The sequence below is a fragment of the Lemur catta genome, chromosome 18 (assembly GCF_020740605.2).
Source record: "Lemur catta isolate mLemCat1 chromosome 18, mLemCat1.pri, whole genome shotgun sequence".
Taxonomy (NCBI): domain Eukaryota; kingdom Metazoa; phylum Chordata; class Mammalia; order Primates; family Lemuridae; genus Lemur; species Lemur catta.
This window is the reverse complement of record NC_059145.1, coordinates 7,901,322-7,908,982: the sequence shown is the minus strand read 5'-3', so window position 1 is coordinate 7,908,982 and position 7,661 is coordinate 7,901,322.

Sequence of the window (7,661 nt, the reverse complement as noted above, 5' to 3'; positions counted from 1 at the left end):
CATTCAGAGTCTCACTTATTCTCTGTGTGGTCTCAGATGAGCAGGGGACAAGAGGTCTTAGTCTCTTTGACTCTCAAGGCAGAAAGTCACAGATGCTTTGTTTTGTTTTTGCTTTTATTGTATAATTGTTTATCTGCACATTCGTTTTCTTTTCACATTCCTGCAGCTTCTCTGAGTGTGATTATTCAAGTCAAAAACAGTTGGCAATAGCAGGCTAAGAATATAGGAAGCTCCCCGGTATTCAAAATCTGACTCCGTGTGTGTGTGTGTGTGTGTGTGTGTGTGTGTGTGTGTGTGTGTGTGTTGTGTTTTCCACAGAGCTGCATAGGACAATGACATGTGCTCACACCTGCCCGAGAAGCTGTACGCATAATGGTCAAGCGTGTAGGTTTTCTGAAGGAACCGAAGGCCTGGGTTCCGATGCCCGTTCTCCCATGTGCTGGTGGGTAAGTGGTGTCATTGTCCCGCATCTCAGGTCGCACGTCTGTAAAATAGCGCTGGTGACACGGCCGACATCGCTGGCTTGCTGTGAGGCTCAGTCAGGGCTGTGGATGACGAGTATCGTCCTCATCTTCTGTCTCCACCCTGGTCCTCCCAGCCCCACATGATGTGCTGTTGTCTGGGGTCTGTGCAAGTCATCGCAGGTGGGGGAAATGTCTGGATGGTTCTGAGGCTGGTGCTGTGTGACTGACGGCCGCAGCCCAGGATAAGGAGACGCCAGAATTAGAGCCCAAACAACCGCCCACTCGCAGGGACCGAGCAAACCACAGGAGCAGAGAAGGCAGCACAAGTGCAAGGACAGGGGAGCCGGGGGCTGTGCCAGGAATCCACAGCTGTGACTCAGGAACGGCTCTCCTCAACCTTCTTAGGCAGCATCCCACCTGAGCTAGCCAGCCCTCCTTCCTAAGCAATCTGCTTTTTAACCATTCTCGAAAAGCCAAAGACCTTATGTGGTTTGGTGAATGAGACAAGAAAGATGGTAATTTGCTGATGTTTATTGTGCCATCCATTATTCTGTAAAATCCTCCACAAGTCCTAAGTAGGTGTCAGTTCCCTATTCCACAAACAGGAAAACTGAGGGTCAGAAAGGTGAGGCCACCTGCTTGATGTCACACAGCTGAGATGGGAATTTGTGTCTTTGCAAAGCCCAGGTTTCCCTGCGTGCCCACACTGTAAGCCGGGTCAGCAGCGCTGGAAGACGCCCTGTCTGCGGAGGAGGGCTAGCAAAGGCCACCGGGAAGTTGTCCTCCACGACTAGGCTGTTCAGGGCACATACGTACGTTTTCAAGCTCGATTGTAGGCGCCTTTGCAATCCCTAGCAGACCAGCTATATGCACCCACTCGATGTTGATTAGAGAAGGATTTATAGTTATTGCTGACATCTACAAGAGCTTACTGTAAGCCTCTGTCCAAGCACGTTTTATGTCATATCCCATTTAAGCCTCACAGTGACCCTAAGGGTTAGGTATTGCTGTTAGCACCATTTTGTAGACAAAGGAGCAGAGGCAGGGAGGGCTGAAAGCTTGCCCAGGATGACACAACTCAGAAGCGGCGGAGCTGGGCTTCGAGCCCAGGTGGCTGGTGTGGCTGTGGAGTGTCTGTTCCCCATCCCGCTGTCACGGGGGCATCTCCTACTTGGAGAGATGATGGACAGACACACGGACATCAAGCCAAGGCCAGGGTGTGTCAGGCTCCCAGGACCCATGCCGGGCTCTTTGCCTTTTGTGTCTGCATACCTTGTTACAAGGTATGGGCTTAGCGACATGAGGAAACTGAGGCTCAGAAAGCTGAGGTGACTTGGACAGTCATGCAGCTGCAGGGCTGAGGCTAGAAGCAAAACTGTCTCCAAAGCCCCAGGTCCTTCCAACCCCGCAGGGCACCCCTCAGAGGTCAGGGAGGAGAAACACACACTCCCGAGTGCGAGGGGGCTACCGTGCTGGACACTTTGCTAGTGGCAAAAGCCTAGTGTCAGGAGCCACCTCCTGAGCCCCGCCCAATGCCCCAACAATTGGCAGGCTTCCTTCACCTGAACTTTGCACATTGCGAGTTTTCATTTTCAGTGATGTTCCTGACAGCTTTTGTGAGATGATTGCAGGGTAGAAGACTGTAACCTTTAAAGGTTTGGTAAAATCTCTGCGAGCGGGAGGTCTGTCATCCTCCCGGGGCACGTTGGCAGCAGCTGCCTATCCATGTTTCTTTACACGCCCTGGTGCCTGAGCTCCTGGGGGAGGAAGCCCGAGTCAGACAGTGGCAGGCGCGGAGGGAGGGAGGCGCGGAGGGACTGTGATGTAAGACTGCAGGACTTGGGCTTTGGGGGATGTCAGGGAGGAGGAGGGGCGGAGGTCAAGGGTGCACCCCAGGTTTGGGGCTGCTGAGTGGGTGGGACTGGAAAGGAGGAGGGGCTGGGGTCGGGCAGAACCAAGAAGGCAGTTCTCCATCCACACTGGAGCTCTTCACTGAAACTTCAAAATGACATTTCTACTCAGCCGCCTCAGAGCCTCCGAGGCCGCGACTGAGGTCCTGTGGCCGTGGCCAGGCCTGCAGAGAAGCCAGCATTCCAGACAGAGGCGCTTCCTCTTGTGTCCCTGGAGATCTAACTCAGGACCCTGATTTGTCTTCCTGCTTTCTGCCTCTGTCTCCCTTTTCTCCAGTCTCAGGGGACTCCAGGGACATTTAAGCTGGCCCTTCCCCATCCAGCTCCTTCCTCGGACATTTCTCTTTTTCTCTTGCTTGTGCGCACTGGCCTGGGCCTCACTCACACCCTTGAGGACGTGAGCCTTGGGGACCCAGAGCCCTACCATGCTGTCCCTGCTTTAAGATCCTCGCAGCCCAGGCAGAAGCCTGGAGGGGCAGGTGACTCCAGGTGCAGGACAAGGACTGAAGGATCGAAGGGAAGCGAGGCAGTGGGCAGCAGGCGTGCTAGGGGAGGCGGGCACGGGCAGCCGGAAGTGAGCACAGGAGTGAGGAGGGAGCTCTGGGCACAGAGGTGGGGGGGAAAGCCGCGTGTCTGGGCGTGGGCAAGGGCTGCCATGCTGCTGGATACAGGCTGGAAGGGGACGGGAAAGAAAAGTGGTCAGGAGATCGCATGGAAGTTTTAGCACTTCCTGAGAGTCAGTCTTTCCCAGAGCACGTGCAGTCTGGGATCACGCGTGTCAGAGTCAGCTCGAAGCACTTGCTAAAAAGGCAGACCCCACTCTCAGACCCAAAGAATCAAAATCTCAGAAGTTGAAGCCCAGGAATCAGCATTTTTAAAGTGCCCACATAAGTGTTTTGTATCCCGCAGGCAATGGGGAGCCACAGAAGGTTTTAAGTGCAGAGTGACGAGGTTAGCTCTGCATTTTAGACAGATGCCTCTGGAGGGGCAGAGCGTGGCATGATAGGAGACTGTCACTAAGTCAGTCCCTGTGCACTGAAAGAAGAGCAGAGGTCCACAGCCCAGGCAGGCAGGGGCTTCTCTTCACAGCTCTCCGAGCCAAAGGCCACTGAGAATGTCCCAGAAGACAGGTGCTTCTAGCACCCATCTAGCCTCGGCACAACTGAGCCCCACAGAGGCCAACCCCAGGCCATACAAGCAGGGCTGCCACAGTGGGCAGCCCCTGCCCAGCAGCAGTGGTGCTGTTTCCGTAGCCTGGAAGTGGAGGGTACCCCTTGCCGCTGTGCAATGCCTCAGCCCTGCACACAGACAGTCCTGACATTAATGCAGAAGAGAAAACCTCGGGGAGCAGGGCTTGAAGGCAGGTGATGGGTCTCCCTCATCCCCGTCCCAACAGAGAAGAAGCTGCACAGCCTCTAGCTACTCTGGGACACAGACTTTTTCTGCAGAGATCTCTGGACAACCTGGCCCCTGGGCTGTGGTTTCCCACCTGGTCTGTGAGCTGCCCGCATTGTGCGGTGGAGATTGCCTGGTCTGCAGTGGAGGGCCCCAGCAGGAAAACCCAGAGGGCCTTCACTCCAACCCAGCCAGTCCTATTCTCATATGACTTATATATTCGACAACTGTGTAGCATTTCAGTTGTGCGCAGTGTCCTGTGGCTAAAGGCATCAGGAGGGTTTGTAAACAGTTGCTCTGGTTAACTGCCTTACAACTTGGGATCTTAAAGCTGTATTATTCTCTCTCATGGCTCTGTGGGTTGACTGGGCACAGCTGGCTGGTTTTTGCTCGGGGTCTGTCATGCAGTTGCAGTCAGCCATGGCTGGGTCATCTGAAGGCTGCCAGTCATCTGAGGGCTGTGTGTCCAAGCTTGCTCACTCACAGGGCTGGAGCCTCTGCTGTGGCAACTGGAACAGCTTTAATTGGTCGAGGACTTCTCTCTCTGCATGCAGCCTCTCCACATGGTCAGTGTGAGGACTTCCGTACGCTCTGGCAACCTCAAGGTAGTTGGATTTATTACACAATGCAAATGTTCCCAGAGACCCAGATGGAAATTCCGAGGATACTTATGACCTACCATTGGAAGTTACTCTGTGTCAGTTTCCATTGGCCAGAAGCAAGTTGCAAGACTAGACTAGATTCAAAGGACAAGGACCACACCAGGGCACGAATGCTGAGGGTTGGGGCTCACTGGAAAGGAGCTACCACACCTGCACCCAGAGGATTTGGTTAATGTGGGACGTAACGAATATTTAAGACGAAAGATTTGTTGGAATAGTGCTGTATCAGAACCTCAGACCGCATGCTATAAGATCCAAAAGCAAAATTATCCCCACCCAAAGGCGTAAATGACACCCAATGTGTTTCCATTCTTCCTCACCAGAAATTGCCAAATGGGACAAAGAAAATTGCCTTTGTTCTACACAGACCAGATTCCTCCTCTCTTTTCCTTTTCCCAGGTTCAGAATCCTGCTTTTACAGCTGTTTCTACGTACTGTCAGTGCTGAAAGAAAATGCAAGAAGTTCAGAATGGTGTAAAGAAGGAAAGTCTGCCCGTTCTCTCTGCTCTCCTTTTTAATCCTCCCCAGGTAACCACTGTGAATGGTACGTGGTATGTCCTCCCAGAAACGTGCTGTGTACTCACAAGCATAAGAGAATTCTTCTCAATGCAAGTAAGCTCATGTTCTACATAAAATACTTGAACTTGTGTGTGCATGTGTTAGCATGTGTGTGCGCGTGTGTGCATGTGTATGTGTGTGTTTGAAGTATATACCAGGCGCTGTGCGTGTGGGCTCACAGAAGGAGGCCTCATTCTTTCTCGCCGGCTGCACAGAGCCCCAGGGTGTGGACGCACCAGCATGCTGTTTTCAACCAGTCGTCCTCGATGGGTATTTAGGTGGTTTCCAGTTTTTGCCTTTACAGACATGACTTCCCTCTGCTTTGTGTCCCATGCTTTTTGTTTTCCTTTTTTCCTTATTTGTTCCTGTGCCAGTCTGTGCCAAGATGCTTACTTTTTTGCTTCAGAGTTACAGTTACTTGTTGCAGAGTTAATTGCTAATTGTAGAATATTTTCTGTCTCTGCATCTACAATTGCTCTACATTCCCTTGTTCCCTTTAAGGATGGAGACTTCAGCAGCAAAATTACTAAGGAGATTTGTGCCCATGGTGATGGTCTAGACACCTTCTGTTTGTTATAGATTTCCCAGAATCGGGCCCCGTGCAGTCCAGCATGTTCAGCTCCACCTATCAGCTCCCCTCGGGTTCTCCCAGCCTGTCCCCTTTTACAGCAGAAGATTTTAGAATACAGTGAAAAATGCTCAGAATTTGAAGTCAAACAGAAATGGTAGCCAATCTTATCTTTGCCTTTGGTGAGTGCCCACAGCGGGCTCACTTACCCCTCTGAGCCTCAGTTTCCTCATCTATAAAATAGGCCTAAACATAGCTCCTAACTCCAAAGATAAAGGGTTGTGGTGTATTCGTATATTCCTATATATAAAGAGTTCACCAGGCTACCAGGTGTCCAGAAGTTCGCTCCACACAATGGTCTCATAGTCATTGATGGACCAGACCCTCTGCTTTTGGTAAGAAAAGTAAGTTGAAGATCTAAAAACAGATTCCCTCCCCCCAGGCCCAGTAGGTGTCATCTCTGTGGGGCCCAGTTCATTCTCTCTGACCTTCAGGAACCCGCTGCAAGTATCTGTTGGCCTTCTTGGAGAGACGGCAGGCATACCGCTTAAAAGCTTAGCTCCAAACCAGAATTCTCACAGGAGGCTTCGTGGAAATGTAAAAATATTCAACAATTAAAAAAAAAACCAATCTGGTAGTTTCTTGTAAAACTAAACATAAATCTGCCCTTTGACCCAGCAATTCCGTTCCTAAGTTTTAACCCAAAAGAAAGGAAAGCCCACTTCCATAGAAAAACTATGAACTGAGCATGAATGTTCATAGCTATCCTACTCAAAACAGCCAAAAGGGGGGTGAAGGGAAACAACCCCATGTCCACTGGCAAGAGAATGAATAAACCAGCTGTGATAAATTCCTGCAGTGGGATCCCATTTAGCTATGTCAAGGAACGAATCCAAAAAACATCATGCTGAGCATAGGAAGCCAGACACGAAGGCTACGTACTGTACAATTCCATTTATATAAAGTTTTAGAGGAGGAAAAGCATATTTATGATTAAAAGAAAAAAGTCCAAACAGTGGTTTCCTGCAGGTGTGAGGGAACATACTGGAGTGATGGCAATTTCCCATATCTTCCCAGGGCCTGGGTCACACAAGTATACACATTTGTTGAATTTCATCGAATGGTGCAATTAAGATTTGTGCATTTCTCTCTATGGAAATTTTATCTCAAAAAAGAACCATAAGTGGATTTTAAACTCTAATTAATGATATCCATGCTGAAATGTTTAAGGTGAAGCATCCTGAAGTCTGAAACTTACTTTGAAATGGATCCAAAAGTAAGACGGGCTGATGGGTGGGGAGATGGGTAGTTATGCAGTAAAATAAAGATACTAAAAGGCTAAAAATGGCAGAATCTAGTGAGTAGGCACATGGTGTCCATTGCAGCATTTTTTTTCAAACTTTCTGTATGCTTGAATTTTTTCCTAACAAAATGTTGAGGGGAGAAAGCATTCAGAATTTCACTGCTTGGGTTTGAATCCTAGCTCCACCGCTGCTTAGCTCTGTGACCTGGGACAAGTCATTCAGTCTCTCTGTGCTATAGCTATATATCCTCATCTGCAAATTGGGGATAAAACACTGGGCTCCTCAGAGGGAGCTAGTACCTGGGAAGCACCTGGAACAGTCGCTGGCACAAACACCCAGGAAATGCTTCCTTTAGCCGGACAATAGGCTGATGCATTGATCGCATGCCTCTGTCTGCAAGGGCTGTTTCCGTATAGTCCTTCTCGACATGTACCTCAAGAGGCAGTGTTGGAGATGAAAGTGCTGGGTAAGTTGTTATTGTCCTTGAGCCTCAATTTCTTCAACTCAAAAATGGGAATGATTAAACTGCTCAGGGCTGTGAAGGGAATTCAACCAAATAGCATAAATAAAAGCAACTGAGGTGGGGTTCAATAAATGTTCATTGCATGCCTTTCTGAACCTAACCTCCCTCTCTGTTGACGCAGCTGGGGGGATCAATCGAGTCGTGGCCTCACATAGGGCCCTCTGCCCTGCAGACACGCTCAGACACAGGACTCCAGCTGCACGGCCTGGCCCCTGGGGCACCTAATGATGGGGTATCTGGGAGAGTGCTGGCAGGAAGAGAGCATCTTCATCCCAAA